Source organism: Hyla sarda, unplaced genomic scaffold, assembly GCF_029499605.1.
Source record: "Hyla sarda isolate aHylSar1 unplaced genomic scaffold, aHylSar1.hap1 scaffold_131, whole genome shotgun sequence".
Classification (NCBI taxonomy): domain Eukaryota; kingdom Metazoa; phylum Chordata; class Amphibia; order Anura; family Hylidae; genus Hyla; species Hyla sarda.
This window is the reverse complement of record NW_026607934.1, coordinates 90,258-106,494: the sequence shown is the minus strand read 5'-3', so window position 1 is coordinate 106,494 and position 16,237 is coordinate 90,258. Positions and strand designations below refer to the sequence as shown.

Here is a 16,237-nt window from a genome sequence, read left to right as displayed (position 1 = left end):
TCTCCGTTGAGATATTGCAGCCGCTGCTGTGTCCAGGCCCAGGAGCCTTAGCACTGTGCTGTGATGTCACTCAATACCACTGACATCACTAGGTGTAAACAACATCTCTCCTTTGCTGTGTATGTGACTATGGAGCTGTTTGGTGATGTCGTCTATTATGGCCTTCATAGAAGCAACAGGAGATTGTTGCATCCATCTAGAACCCTCAGAACTACAGTGCTATGATGTCACTCACTTCCACAGGCCTTGCAGAGTGTAAACAACAACAACCCAGCTTTGTTGTGTATGTAACCATAGGGATTTGTGATGTCACCTAGAACCTTCACAGCAGCGACAGCTTTATGAGGAGCATCAGCACTGCTCTGCCTGAGCAGAACCATCACCGCCATAGGTTGTCAAATAACCCGGATTTAACCCACACAGGTAAGTCCAATGGGGTGCAGGCATGTCCTCTATGCTTACAGCTTCCCGTGGGTGTTGGTTTGATACCGTTTGGGGACAGCCAAGGAGGCATCTGCAGGCAACAAAGGTAGGTGTGTGCTTGTGTGTGTGTTTCCTATGCAGATCCTAAGCCCAGTGTCACATGCAAGTAGGAGGAGTAAGAAGGGTTCCTGGCAAATCCGGGTTATGGATTGCATTTAAAAAGGCCCCGTGGGAGTGCAATGGGCCCCTGTCTTGCTGCTTAGCAATAATGGTATGGGTTTAGGTTCTGCTGTGTGTACTGGTGGTTGACTGCCCCCCAGCCCAGAGTGTGCATGGAAAATTGTCTGGCAGCCTCCCTGACAGCAAGCAGTGATAGTGCCCATGAAGGGCACCTTGTTGGGCCCGCCCCTTTCACGGTTATCGCTTCTCGGCCTTTTGGCTAAGATCAAGTGTAGTATCTGTTCTTATCAGTTTAATATCTGATACGTCCCCTATCTGGGGACCATATATTAAATGGATTTTTGAGAACGGGGGCCGATTTCGAAGCTTGCTTCCGTCGCCCTATGCATTGACCCGATATGGCAGTATCTTCGGGTACAGTGCACCACCCCCTTACAGGGTTAAAAAGAAAGATTCCTACTTTCATTGCTACCTGCTTGCTGGCTAGCCAGCTAGCCAGCCCTGTGGGCCTTGCTGCTGCTGCAGCCAAAAAACAAAAGGTGGTGCTGCTGCTGCTTCTGCTGCTTCTGCTTCTGCTTGTGTCTGGCCGCTGTTGGAGCGTCCAGGCACAGGACTTCTGCTGCTGCTGACTAAATGGCCTCCTTAATTGGATCATTTGAGTAGCCAGCACACCTGTGCAGGTAGGGCATGACATGATAGGCAGCTGCCTTGATAGCGGGTGGGTGCTGAATGTTCCTAATTGACAAAATAAGATTAATGCTTATGAAGAAATATAAAATCTCATCCCTTCCCCAATATCGCGCCACACCCCTACCCCTTAATTCCCTGGTTGAACTTGATGGACATATGTCTTTTTTCGACCGTACTAACTATGTAACTATGTAACATAACATGGGGGGGGGGGGGGGGTCTCCTGGCTGTTCACACAGGTGTGTCATTGCTGTACATTGACCATGCATTGCTTCTGTGGTATTGCAAAGGCAAAGACAAATGCTTCCAGCCATCCATTGCACTAATGGATTGGTCATCAGCTGGCTGTCTATGTCCCGCATCAATATAGACCAAAGTACAGAGGGTTAGGCTATGCTATTGTGCACCTACCTGATGCATCAGAAGGTGCGAGGCCCTTGCTAAATTCTGTGCACAGACTTTGAGATCTATACTTTAGACTGTATCTAAACCTGCTCCAACATGGACTGACATTCTGGCCTACTTTCAGCCGATGCGACTTGTCTGTCGCTGAACAGTCGCTTTTTATGTATTCAGCACCTATGTATAATGTTGTAAAAATGCTCTAGAAGCTAAAGTCGCAGAAATGTCACACATATTTGGCCTGCAACTTTCTGTGCGACAAATTCAGACAGGAAAAATCAGTATAAATCCTTAGAAAATTATCCCCCAGTGTCTCCATCTGCTGGCGGTATTGAATAAGCATTGCTGCACTGATGGGGTATGCATTAGACGAAAAAAAAGAAGAAAAAGAAGAATAATACGCCCAGAAAAGAGGCGAAAAGGAGAAAAACGTAAAAAAACGTGAAAAAAAAGTAAGAGGAAGAGAAGGGAAAAAAAGGTGGAAATGGGTTTAAAAGTGATTTCGGCGGAGAAATATATATATATATATATATATATATATATATATATATATATATATACGCGCACACACACACATATATATAAACGTATTCTCCGTTGAGATATTGCAGCCGCTGCTGTGTCCAGGCCCAGGAGCCTTAGCACTGTGCTGTGATGTCACTCAATACCACTGACATCACTAGGTGTAAACAACATCTCTCCTTTGCTGTGTATGTGACTATGGAGCTGTTTGGTGATGTCGTCTATTATGGCCTTCATAGAAGCAACAGGAGATTGTTGCATCCATCTAGAACCCTCAGAACTACAGTGCTATGATGTCACTCACTTCCACAGGCCTTGCAGAGTGTAAACAACAACAACCCAGCTTTGTTGTGTATGTAACCATAGGGATTTGTGATGTCACCTAGAACCTTCACAGCAGCGACAGCTTTATGAGGAGCATCAGCACTGCTCTGCCTGAGCAGAACCATCACCGCCATAGGTTGTCAAATAACCCGGATTTAACCCACACAGGTAAGTCCAATGGGGTGCAGGCATGTCCTCTATGCTTACAGCTTCCCGTGGGTGTTGGTTTGATACCGTTTGGGGACAGCCAAGGAGGCATCTGCAGGCAACAAAGGTAGGTGTGTGCTTGTGTGTGTGTTTCCTATGCAGATCCTAAGCCCAGTGTCACATGCAAGTAGGAGGAGTAAGAAGGGTTCCTGGCAAATCCGGGTTATGGATTGCATTTAAAAAGGCCCCGTGGGAGTGCAATGGGCCCCTGTCTTGCTGCTTAGCAATAATGGTATGGGTTTAGGTTCTGCTGTGTGTACTGGTGGTTGACTGCCCCCCAGCCCAGAGTGTGCATGGAAAATTGTCTGGCAGCCTCCCTGACAGCAAGCAGTGATAGTGCCCATGAAGGGCACCTTGTTGGGCCCGCCCCTTTCACGGTTATCGCTTCTCGGCCTTTTGGCTAAGATCAAGTGTAGTATCTGTTCTTATCAGTTTAATATCTGATACGTCCCCTATCTGGGGACCATATATTAAATGGATTTTTGAGAACGGGGGCCGATTTCGAAGCTTGCTTCCGTCGCCCTATGCATTGACCCGATATGGCAGTATCTTCGGGTACAGTGCACCACCCCCTTACAGGGTTAAAAAGAAAGATTCCTACTTTCATTGCTACCTGCTTGCTGGCTAGCCAGCTAGCCAGCCCTGTGGGCCTTGCTGCTGCTGCAGCCAAAAAACAAAAGGTGGTGCTGCTGCTGCTTCTGCTGCTTCTGCTTCTGCTTGTGTCTGGCCGCTGTTGGAGCGTCCAGGCACAGGACTTCTGCTGCTGCTGACTAAATGGCCTCCTTAATTGGATCATTTGAGTAGCCAGCACACCTGTGCAGGTAGGGCATGACATGATAGGCAGCTGCCTTGATAGCGGGTGGGTGCTGAATGTTCCTAATTGACAAAATAAGATTAATGCTTATGAAGAAATATAAAATCTCATCCCTTCCCCAATATCGCGCCACACCCCTACCCCTTAATTCCCTGGTTGAACTTGATGGACATATGTCTTTTTTCGACCGTACTAACTATGTAACTATGTAACATAACATGGGGGGGGGGTCTCCTGGCTGTTCACACAGGTGTGTCATTGCTGTACATTGACCATGCATTGCTTCTGTGGTATTGCAAAGGCAAAGACAAATGCTTCCAGCCATCCATTGCACTAATGGATTGGTCATCAGCTGGCTGTCTATGTCCCGCATCAATATAGACCAAAGTACAGAGGGTTAGGCTATGCTATTGTGCACCTACCTGATGCATCAGAAGGTGCGAGGCCCTTGCTAAATTCTGTGCACAGACTTTGAGATCTATACTTTAGACTGTATCTAAACCTGCTCCAACATGGACTGACATTCTGGCCTACTTTCAGCCGATGCGACTTGTCTGTCGCTGAACAGTCGCTTTTTATGTATTCAGCACCTATGTATAATGTTGTAAAAATGCTCTAGAAGCTAAAGTCGCAGAAATGTCACACATATTTGGCCTGCAACTTTCTGTGCGACAAATTCAGACAGGAAAAATCAGTATAAATCCTTAGAAAATTATCCCCCAGTGTCTCCATCTGCTGGCGGTATTGAATAAGCATTGCTGCACTGATGGGGTATGCATTAGACGAAAAAAAAGAAGAAAAAGAAGAATAATACGCCCAGAAAAGAGGCGAAAAGGAGAAAAACGTAAAAAAACGTGAAAAAAAAGTAAGAGGAAGAGAAGGGAAAAAAAGGTGGAAATGGGTTTAAAAGTGATTTCGGCGGAGAAATATATATATATATATATATATATATATATATATATATATATATATATATATATACGCGCACACACACACATATATATAAACGTATTCTCCGTTGAGATATTGCAGCCGCTGCTGTGTCCAGGCCCAGGAGCCTTAGCACTGTGCTGTGATGTCACTCAATACCACTGACATCACTAGGTGTAAACAACATCTCTCCTTTGCTGTGTATGTGACTATGGAGCTGTTTGGTGATGTCGTCTATTATGGCCTTCATAGAAGCAACAGGAGATTGTTGCATCCATCTAGAACCCTCAGAACTACAGTGCTATGATGTCACTCACTTCCACAGGCCTTGCAGAGTGTAAACAACAACAACCCAGCTTTGTTGTGTATGTAACCATAGGGATTTGTGATGTCACCTAGAACCTTCACAGCAGCGACAGCTTTATGAGGAGCATCAGCACTGCTCTGCCTGAGCAGAACCATCACCGCCATAGGTTGTCAAATAACCCGGATTTAACCCACACAGGTAAGTCCAATGGGGTGCAGGCATGTCCTCTATGCTTACAGCTTCCCGTGGGTGTTGGTTTGATACCGTTTGGGGACAGCCAAGGAGGCATCTGCAGGCAACAAAGGTAGGTGTGTGCTTGTGTGTGTGTTTCCTATGCAGATCCTAAGCCCAGTGTCACATGCAAGTAGGAGGAGTAAGAAGGGTTCCTGGCAAATCCGGGTTATGGATTGCATTTAAAAAGGCCCCGTGGAAGTGCAATGGGCCCCTGTCTTGCTGCTTAGCAATAATGGTATGGGTTTAGGTTCTGCTGTGTGTACTGGTGGTTGACTGCCCCCCAGCCCAGAGTGTGCATGGAAAATTGTCTGGCAGCCTCCCTGACAGCAAGCAGTGATAGTGCCCATGAAGGGCACCTTGTTGGGCCCGCCCCTTTCACGGTTATCGCTTCTCGGCCTTTTGGCTAAGATCAAGTGTAGTATCTGTTCTTATCAGTTTAATATCTGATACGTCCCCTATCTGGGGACCATATATTAAATGGATTTTTGAGAACGGGGGCCGATTTCGAAGCTTGCTTCCGTCGCCCTATGCATTGACCCGATATGGCAGTATCTTCGGGTACAGTGCACCACCCCCTTACAGGGTTAAAAAGAAAGATTCCTACTTTCATTGCTACCTGCTTGCTGGCTAGCCAGCTAGCCAGCCCTGTGGGCCTTGCTGCTGCTGCAGCCAAAAAACAAAAGGTGGTGCTGCTGCTGCTTCTGCTGCTTCTGCTTCTGCTTGTGTCTGGCCGCTGTTGGAGCGTCCAGGCACAGGACTTCTGCTGCTGCTGACTAAATGGCCTCCTTAATTGGATCATTTGAGTAGCCAGCACACCTGTGCAGGTAGGGCATGACATGATAGGCAGCTGCCTTGATAGCGGGTGGGTGCTGAATGTTCCTAATTGACAAAATAAGATTAATGCTTATGAAGAAATATAAAATCTCATCCCTTCCCCAATATCGCGCCACACCCCTACCCCTTAATTCCCTGGTTGAACTTGATGGACATATGTCTTTTTTCGACCGTACTAACTATGTAACTATGTAACATAACATGGGGGGGGGGGGGGGGGTCTCCTGGCTGTTCACACAGGTGTGTCATTGCTGTACATTGACCATGCATTGCTTCTGTGGTATTGCAAAGGCAAAGACAAATGCTTCCAGCCATCCATTGCACTAATGGATTGGTCATCAGCTGGCTGTCTATGTCCCGCATCAATATAGACCAAAGTACAGAGGGTTAGGCTATGCTATTGTGCACCTACCTGATGCATCAGAAGGTGCGAGGCCCTTGCTAAATTCTGTGCACAGACTTTGAGATCTATACTTTAGACTGTATCTAAACCTGCTCCAACATGGACTGACATTCTGGCCTACTTTCAGCCGATGCGACTTGTCTGTCGCTGAACAGTCGCTTTTTATGTATTCAGCACCTATGTATAATGTTGTAAAAATGCTCTAGAAGCTAAAGTCGCAGAAATGTCACACATATTTGGCCTGCAACTTTCTGTGCGACAAATTCAGACAGGAAAAATCAGTATAAATCCTTAGAAAATTATCCCAAAGTGTCTCCATCTGCTGGCGGTATTGAATAAGCATTGCTGCACTGATGGGGTATGCATTAGACGAAAAAAAAGAAGAAAAAGAAGAATAATACGCCCAGAAAAGAGGCGAAAAGGAGAAAAACGTAAAAAAACGTGAAAAAAAAGTAAGAGGAAGAGAAGGGAAAAAAAGGTGGAAATGGGTTTAAAAGTGATTTCGGCGGAGAAATATATATATATATATATATATATATATATATATATATATATATACGCGCACACACACACATATATATAAACGTATTCTCCGTTGAGATATTGCAGCCGCTGCTGTGTCCAGGCCCAGGAGCCTTAGCACTGTGCTGTGATGTCACTCAATACCACTGACATCACTAGGTGTAAACAACATCTCTCCTTTGCTGTGTATGTGACTATGGAGCTGTTTGGTGATGTCGTCTATTATGGCCTTCATAGAAGCAACAGGAGATTGTTGCATCCATCTAGAACCCTCAGAACTACAGTGCTATGATGTCACTCACTTCCACAGGCCTTGCAGAGTGTAAACAACAACAACCCAGCTTTGTTGTGTATGTAACCATAGGGATTTGTGATGTCACCTAGAACCTTCACAGCAGCGACAGCTTTATGAGGAGCATCAGCACTGCTCTGCCTGAGCAGAACCATCACCGCCATAGGTTGTCAAATAACCCGGATTTAACCCACACAGGTAAGTCCAATGGGGTGCAGGCATGTCCTCTATGCTTACAGCTTCCCGTGGGTGTTGGTTTGATACCGTTTGGGGACAGCCAAGGAGGCATCTGCAGGCAACAAAGGTAGGTGTGTGCTTGTGTGTGTGTTTCCTATGCAGATCCTAAGCCCAGTGTCACATGCAAGTAGGAGGAGTAAGAAGGGTTCCTGGCAAATCCGGGTTATGGATTGCATTTAAAAAGGCCCCGTGGGAGTGCAATGGGCCCCTGTCTTGCTGCTTAGCAATAATGGTATGGGTTTAGGTTCTGCTGTGTGTACTGGTGGTTGACTGCCCCCCAGCCCAGAGTGTGCATGGAAAATTGTCTGGCAGCCTCCCTGACAGCAAGCAGTGATAGTGCCCATGAAGGGCACCTTGTTGGGCCCGCCCCTTTCACGGTTATCGCTTCTCGGCCTTTTGGCTAAGATCAAGTGTAGTATCTGTTCTTATCAGTTTAATATCTGATACGTCCCCTATCTGGGGACCATATATTAAATGGATTTTTGAGAACGGGGGCCGATTTCGAAGCTTGCTTCCGTCGCCCTATGCATTGACCCGATATGGCAGTATCTTCGGGTACAGTGCACCACCCCCTTACAGGGTTAAAAAGAAAGATTCCTACTTTCATTGCTACCTGCTTGCTGGCTAGCCAGCTAGCCAGCCCTGTGGGCCTTGCTGCTGCTGCAGCCAAAAAACAAAAGGTGGTGCTGCTGCTGCTTCTGCTGCTTCTGCTTCTGCTTGTGTCTGGCCGCTGTTGGAGCGTCCAGGCACAGGACTTCTGCTGCTGCTGACTAAATGGCCTCCTTAATTGGATCATTTGAGTAGCCAGCACACCTGTGCAGGTAGGGCATGACATGATAGGCAGCTGCCTTGATAGCGGGTGGGTGCTGAATGTTCCTAATTGACAAAATAAGATTAATGCTTATGAAGAAATATAAAATCTCATCCCTTCCCCAATATCGCGCCACACCCCTACCCCTTAATTCCCTGGTTGAACTTGATGGACATATGTCTTTTTTCGACCGTACTAACTATGTAACTATGTAACATAACATGGGGGGGGGGGGGGGTCTCCTGGCTGTTCACACAGGTGTGTCATTGCTGTACATTGACCATGCATTGCTTCTGTGGTATTGCAAAGGCAAAGACAAATGCTTCCAGCCATCCATTGCACTAATGGATTGGTCATCAGCTGGCTGTCTATGTCCCGCATCAATATAGACCAAAGTACAGAGGGTTAGGCTATGCTATTGTGCACCTACCTGATGCATCAGAAGGTGCGAGGCCCTTGCTAAATTCTGTGCACAGACTTTGAGATCTATACTTTAGACTGTATCTAAACCTGCTCCAACATGGACTGACATTCTGGCCTACTTTCAGCCGATGCGGTATTCAGCACCTATGTATAATGTTGTAAAAATGCTCTAGAAGCTAAAGTCGCAGAAATGTCACACATATTTGGCCTGCAACTTTCTGTGCGACAAATTCAGACAGGAAAAATCAGTATAAATCCTTAGAAAATTATCCCCCAGTGTCTCCATCTGCTGGCGGTATTGAATAAGCATTGCTGCACTGATGGGGTATGCATTAGACGAAAAAAAAGAAGAAAAAGAAGAATAATACGCCCAGAAAAGAGGCGAAAAGGAGAAAAACGTAAAAAAACGTGAAAAAAAAGTAAGAGGAAGAGAAGGGAAAAAAAGGTGGAAATGGGTTTAAAAGTGATTTCGGCGGAGAAATATATATATATATATATATATATATATATATATATATATATATATACGCGCACACACACACATATATATAAACGTATTCTCCGTTGAGATATTGCAGCCGCTGCTGTGTCCAGGCCCAGGAGCCTTAGCACTGTGCTGTGATGTCACTCAATACCACTGACATCACTAGGTGTAAACAACATCTCTCCTTTGCTGTGTATGTGACTATGGAGCTGTTTGGTGATGTCGTCTATTATGGCCTTCATAGAAGCAACAGGAGATTGTTGCATCCATCTAGAACCCTCAGAACTACAGTGCTATGATGTCACTCACTTCCACAGGCCTTGCAGAGTGTAAACAACAACAACCCAGCTTTGTTGTGTATGTAACCATAGGGATTTGTGATGTCACCTAGAACCTTCACAGCAGCGACAGCTTTATGAGGAGCATCAGCACTGCTCTGCCTGAGCAGAACCATCACCGCCATAGGTTGTCAAATAACCCGGATTTAACCCACACAGGTAAGTCCAATGGGGTGCAGGCATGTCCTCTATGCTTACAGCTTCCCGTGGGTGTTGGTTTGATACCGTTTGGGGACAGCCAAGGAGGCATCTGCAGGCAACAAAGGTAGGTGTGTGCTTGTGTGTGTGTTTCCTATGCAGATCCTAAGCCCAGTGTCACATGCAAGTAGGAGGAGTAAGAAGGGTTCCTGGCAAATCCGGGTTATGGATTGCATTTAAAAAGGCCCCGTGGGAGTGCAATGGGCCCCTGTCTTGCTGCTTAGCAATAATGGTATGGGTTTAGGTTCTGCTGTGTGTACTGGTGGTTGACTGCCCCCCAGCCCAGAGTGTGCATGGAAAATTGTCTGGCAGCCTCCCTGACAGCAAGCAGTGATAGTGCCCATGAAGGGCACCTTGTTGGGCCCGCCCCTTTCACGGTTATCGCTTCTCGGCCTTTTGGCTAAGATCAAGTGTAGTATCTGTTCTTATCAGTTTAATATCTGATACGTCCCCTATCATCAGTTTAATATCTGATACGTCCCCTATCTGGGGACCATATATTAAATGGATTTTTGAGAACGGGGGCCGATTTCGAAGCTTGCTTCCGTCGCCCTATGCATTGACCCGATATGGCAGTATCTTCGGGTACAGTGCACCACCCCCTTACAGGGTTAAAAAGAAAGATTCCTACTTTCATTGCTACCTGCTTGCTGGCTAGCCAGCTAGCCAGCCCTGTGGGCCTTGCTGCTGCTGCAGCCAAAAAACAAAAGGTGGTGCTGCTGCTGCTTCTGCTGCTTCTGCTTCTGCTTGTGTCTGGCCGCTGTTGGAGCGTCCAGGCACAGGACTTCTGCTGCTGCTGACTAAATGGCCTCCTTAATTGGATCATTTGAGTAGCCAGCACACCTGTGCAGGTAGGGCATGACATGATAGGCAGCTGCCTTGATAGCGGGTGGGTGCTGAATGTTCCTAATTGACAAAATAAGATTAATGCTTATGAAGAAATATAAAATCTCATCCCTTCCCCAATATCGCGCCACACCCCTACCCCTTAATTCCCTGGTTGAACTTGATGGACAAAAGTCTTTTTTCGACCGTACTAACTATGTAACTATGTAACATAACATGGGGGGGGGGGGGGGGTCTCCTGGCTGTTCACACAGGTGTGTCATTGCTGTACATTGACCATGCATTGCTTCTGTGGTATTGCAAAGGCAAAGACAAATGCTTCCAGCCATCCATTGCACTAATGGATTGGTCATCAGCTGGCTGTCTATGTCCCGCATCAATATAGACCAAAGTACAGAGGGTTAGGCTATGCTATTGTGCACCTACCTGATGCATCAGAAGGTGCGAGGCCCTTGCTAAATTCTGTGCACAGACTTTGAGATCTATACTTTAGACTGTATCTAAACCTGCTCCAACATGGACTGACATTCTGGCCTACTTTCAGCCGATGCGACTTGTCTGTCGCTGAACAGTCGCTTTTTATGTATTCAGCACCTATGTATAATGTTGTAAAAATGCTCTAGAAGCTAAAGTCGCAGAAATGTCACACATATTTGGCCTGCAACTTTCTGTGCGACAAATTCAGACAGGAAAAATCAGTATAAATCCTTAGAAAATTATCCCCCAGTGTCTCCATCTGCTGGCGGTATTGAATAAGCATTGCTGCACTGATGGGGTATGCATTAGACGAAAAAAAAGAAGAAAAAGAAGAATAATACGCCCAGAAAAGAGGCGAAAAGGAGAAAAACGTAAAAAAACGTGAAAAAAAAGTAAGAGGAAGAGAAGGGAAAAAAAGGTGGAAATGGGTTTAAAAGTGATTTCGGCGGAGAAATATATATATATATATATATATATATATATATATATATATATATATATACGCGCACACACACACATATATATAAACGTATTCTCCGTTGAGATATTGCAGCCGCTGCTGTGTCCAGGCCCAGGAGCCTTAGCACTGTGCTGTGATGTCACTCAATACCACTGACATCACTAGGTGTAAACAACATCTCTCCTTTGCTGTGTATGTGACTATGGAGCTGTTTGGTGATGTCGTCTATTATGGCCTTCATAGAAGCAACAGGAGATTGTTGCATCCATCTAGAACCCTCAGAACTACAGTGCTATGATGTCACTCACTTCCACAGGCCTTGCAGAGTGTAAACAACAACAACCCAGCTTTGTTGTGTATGTAACCATAGGGATTTGTGATGTCACCTAGAACCTTCACAGCAGCGACAGCTTTATGAGGAGCATCAGCACTGCTCTGCCTGAGCAGAACCATCACCGCCATAGGTTGTCAAATAACCCGGATTTAACCCACACAGGTAAGTCCAATGGGGTGCAGGCATGTCCTCTATGCTTACAGCTTCCCGTGGGTGTTGGTTTGATACCGTTTGGGGACAGCCAAGGAGGCATCTGCAGGCAACAAAGGTAGGTGTGTGCTTGTGTGTGTGTTTCCTATGCAGATCCTAAGCCCAGTGTCACATGCAAGTAGGAGGAGTAAGAAGGGTTCCTGGCAAATCCGGGTTATGGATTGCATTTAAAAAGGCCCCGTGGGAGTGCAATGGGCCCCTGTCTTGCTGCTTAGCAATAATGGTATGGGTTTAGGTTCTGCTGTGTGTACTGGTGGTTGACTGCCCCCCAGCCCAGAGTGTGCATGGAAAATTGTCTGGCAGCCTCCCTGACAGCAAGCAGTGATAGTGCCCATGAAGGGCACCTTGTTGGGCCCGCCCCTTTCACGGTTATCGCTTCTCGGCCTTTTGGCTAAGATCAAGTGTAGTATCTGTTCTTATCAGTTTAATATCTGATACGTCCCCTATCTGGGGACCATATATTAAATGGATTTTTGAGAACGGGGGCCGATTTCGAAGCTTGCTTCCGTCGCCCTATGCATTGACCCGATATGGCAGTATCTTCGGGTACAGTGCACCACCCCCTTACAGGGTTAAAAAGAAAGATTCCTACTTTCATTGCTACCTGCTTGCTGGCTAGCCAGCTAGCCAGCCCTGTGGGCCTTGCTGCTGCTGCAGCCAAAAAACAAAAGGTGGTGCTGCTGCTGCTTCTGCTGCTTCTGCTTCTGCTTGTGTCTGGCCGCTGTTGGAGCGTCCAGGCACAGGACTTCTGCTGCTGCTGACTAAATGGCCTCCTTAATTGGATCATTTGAGTAGCCAGCACACCTGTGCAGGTAGGGCATGACATGATAGGCAGCTGCCTTGATAGCGGGTGGGTGCTGAATGTTCCTAATTGACAAAATAAGATTAATGCTTATGAAGAAATATAAAATCTCATCCCTTCCCCAATATCGCGCCACACCCCTACCCCTTAATTCCCTGGTTGAACTTGATGGACATATGTCTTTTTTCGACCGTACTAACTATGTAACTATGTAACATAACATGGGGGGGGGGTCTCCTGGCTGTTCACACAGGTGTGTCATTGCTGTACATTGACCATGCATTGCTTCTGTGGTATTGCAAAGGCAAAGACAAATGCTTCCAGCCATCCATTGCACTAATGGATTGGTCATCAGCTGGCTGTCTATGTCCCGCATCAATATAGACCAAAGTACAGAGGGTTAGGCTATGCTATTGTGCACCTACCTGATGCATCAGAAGGTGCGAGGCCCTTGCTAAATTCTGTGCACAGACTTTGAGATCTATACTTTAGACTGTATCTAAACCTGCTCCAACATGGACTGACATTCTGGCCTACTTTCAGCCGATGCGACTTGTCTGTCGCTGAACAGTCGCTTTTTATGTATTCAGCACCTATGTATAATGTTGTAAAAATGCTCTAGAAGCTAAAGTCGCAGAAATGTCACACATATTTGGCCTGCAACTTTCTGTGCGACAAATTCAGACAGGAAAAATCAGTATAAATCCTTAGAAAATTATCCCCCAGTGTCTCCATCTGCTGGCGGTATTGAATAAGCATTGCTGCACTGATGGGGTATGCATTAGACGAAAAAAAAGAAGAAAAAGAAGAATAATACGCCCAGAAAAGAGGCGAAAAGGAGAAAAACGTAAAAAAACGTGAAAAAAAAGTAAGAGGAAGAGAAGGGAAAAAAAGGTGGAAATGGGTTTAAAAGTGATTTCGGCGGAGAAATATATATATATATATATATATATATATATATATATATATATATATATACGCGCACACACACACATATATATAAACGTATTCTCCGTTGAGATATTGCAGCCGCTGCTGTGTCCAGGCCCAGGAGCCTTAGCACTGTGCTGTGATGTCACTCAATACCACTGACATCACTAGGTGTAAACAACATCTCTCCTTTGCTGTGTATGTGACTATGGAGCTGTTTGGTGATGTCGTCTATTATGGCCTTCATAGAAGCAACAGGAGATTGTTGCATCCATCTAGAACCCTCAGAACTACAGTGCTATGATGTCACTCACTTCCACAGGCCTTGCAGAGTGTAAACAACAACAACCCAGCTTTGTTGTGTATGTAACCATAGGGATTTGTGATGTCACCTAGAACCTTCACAGCAGCGACAGCTTTATGAGGAGCATCAGCACTGCTCTGCCTGAGCAGAACCATCACCGCCATAGGTTGTCAAATAACCCGGATTTAACCCACACAGGTAAGTCCAATGGGGTGCAGGCATGTCCTCTATGCTTACAGCTTCCCGTGGGTGTTGGTTTGATACCGTTTGGGGACAGCCAAGGAGGCATCTGCAGGCAACAAAGGTAGGTGTGTGCTTGTGTGTGTGTTTCCTATGCAGATCCTAAGCCCAGTGTCACATGCAAGTAGGAGGAGTAAGAAGGGTTCCTGGCAAATCCGGGTTATGGATTGCATTTAAAAAGGCCCCGTGGAAGTGCAATGGGCCCCTGTCTTGCTGCTTAGCAATAATGGTATGGGTTTAGGTTCTGCTGTGTGTACTGGTGGTTGACTGCCCCCCAGCCCAGAGTGTGCATGGAAAATTGTCTGGCAGCCTCCCTGACAGCAAGCAGTGATAGTGCCCATGAAGGGCACCTTGTTGGGCCCGCCCCTTTCACGGTTATCGCTTCTCGGCCTTTTGGCTAAGATCAAGTGTAGTATCTGTTCTTATCAGTTTAATATCTGATACGTCCCCTATCTGGGGACCATATATTAAATGGATTTTTGAGAACGGGGGCCGATTTCGAAGCTTGCTTCCGTCGCCCTATGCATTGACCCGATATGGCAGTATCTTCGGGTACAGTGCACCACCCCCTTACAGGGTTAAAAAGAAAGATTCCTACTTTCATTGCTACCTGCTTGCTGGCTAGCCAGCTAGCCAGCCCTGTGGGCCTTGCTGCTGCTGCAGCCAAAAAACAAAAGGTGGTGCTGCTGCTGCTTCTGCTGCTTCTGCTTCTGCTTGTGTCTGGCCGCTGTTGGAGCGTCCAGGCACAGGACTTCTGCTGCTGCTGACTAAATGGCCTCCTTAATTGGATCATTTGAGTAGCCAGCACACCTGTGCAGGTAGGGCATGACATGATAGGCAGCTGCCTTGATAGCGGGTGGGTGCTGAATGTTCCTAATTGACAAAATAAGATTAATGCTTATGAAGAAATATAAAATCTCATCCCTTCCCCAATATCGCGCCACACCCCTACCCCTTAATTCCCTGGTTGAACTTGATGGACATATGTCTTTTTTCGACCGTACTAACTATGTAACTATGTAACATAACATGGGGGGGGGGGGGGGGGGTCTCCTGGCTGTTCACACAGGTGTGTCATTGCTGTACATTGACCATGCATTGCTTCTGTGGTATTGCAAAGGCAAAGACAAATGCTTCCAGCCATCCATTGCACTAATGGATTGGTCATCAGCTGGCTGTCTATGTCCCGCATCAATATAGACCAAAGTACAGAGGGTTAGGCTATGCTATTGTGCACCTACCTGATGCATCAGAAGGTGCGAGGCCCTTGCTAAATTCTGTGCACAGACTTTGAGATCTATACTTTAGACTGTATCTAAACCTGCTCCAACATGGACTGACATTCTGGCCTACTTTCAGCCGATGCGACTTGTCTGTCGCTGAACAGTCGCTTTTTATGTATTCAGCACCTATGTATAATGTTGTAAAAATGCTCTAGAAGCTAAAGTCGCAGAAATGTCACACATATTTGGCCTGCAACTTTCTGTGCGACAAATTCAGACAGGAAAAATCAGTATAAATCCTTAGAAAATTATCCCAAAGTGTCTCCATCTGCTGGCGGTATTGAATAAGCATTGCTGCACTGATGGGGTATGCATTAGACGAAAAAAAAGAAGAAAAAGAAGAATAATACGCCCAGAAAAGAGGCGAAAAGGAGAAAAACGTAAAAAAACGTGAAAAAAAAGTAAGAGGAAGAGAAGGGAAAAAAAGGTGGAAATGGGTTTAAAAGTGATTTCGGCGGAGAAATATATATATATATATATATATATATATATATATATATATACGCGCACACACACACATATATATAAACGTATTCTCCGTTGAGATATTGCAGCCGCTGCTGTGTCCAGGCCCAGGAGCCTTAGCACTGTGCTGTGATGTCACTCAATACCACTGACATCACTAGGTGTAAACAACATCTCTCCTTTGCTGTGTATGTGACTATGGAGCTGTTTGGTGATGTCGTCTATTATGGCCTTCATAGAAGCAACAGGAGATTGTTGCATCCATCTAGAACCCTCAGAACTACAGTGCTATGATGTCACTCACTTCCACA

General features: G+C 45.9%; 6 non-coding genes and 1 pseudogene across 6 annotated transcripts; all 7 read left to right on the top strand.

Moving 5' to 3' along the window:
• Nucleotides 1-842: 842 nt before the first annotated feature.
• On the top strand, nt 843-1,033 carry LOC130305396 (U2 spliceosomal RNA). The gene has a single exon (XR_008854977.1). It is a non-coding gene; the product is annotated as a U2 spliceosomal RNA (small nuclear RNA).
• Nucleotides 1,034-3,128: 2,095 nt separating this feature from the next.
• LOC130305395 (U2 spliceosomal RNA) lies at nt 3,129-3,319 on the top strand. Its single transcript, XR_008854976.1, has one exon. It is a non-coding gene; the product is annotated as a U2 spliceosomal RNA (small nuclear RNA).
• Nucleotides 3,320-5,416: 2,097 nt separating this feature from the next.
• LOC130305394 (U2 spliceosomal RNA) lies at nt 5,417-5,607 on the top strand. The gene has a single exon (XR_008854975.1). It is a non-coding gene; the product is annotated as a U2 spliceosomal RNA (small nuclear RNA).
• Nucleotides 5,608-7,701: 2,094 nt separating this feature from the next.
• Nucleotides 7,702-7,892, top strand: LOC130305393 (U2 spliceosomal RNA). Its single transcript, XR_008854974.1, has one exon. It is a non-coding gene; the product is annotated as a U2 spliceosomal RNA (small nuclear RNA).
• Nucleotides 7,893-9,955: 2,063 nt separating this feature from the next.
• Nucleotides 9,956-10,176, top strand: LOC130305349 (U2 spliceosomal RNA; annotated as a pseudogene).
• Nucleotides 10,177-12,273: 2,097 nt separating this feature from the next.
• On the top strand, nt 12,274-12,464 carry LOC130305392 (U2 spliceosomal RNA). The gene has a single exon (XR_008854973.1). It is a non-coding gene; the product is annotated as a U2 spliceosomal RNA (small nuclear RNA).
• A 2,091-nt stretch (nt 12,465-14,555) lies between these two features.
• On the top strand, nt 14,556-14,746 carry LOC130305390 (U2 spliceosomal RNA). Its single transcript, XR_008854972.1, has one exon. It is a non-coding gene; the product is annotated as a U2 spliceosomal RNA (small nuclear RNA).
• Nucleotides 14,747-16,237: the final 1,491 nt, after the last annotated feature.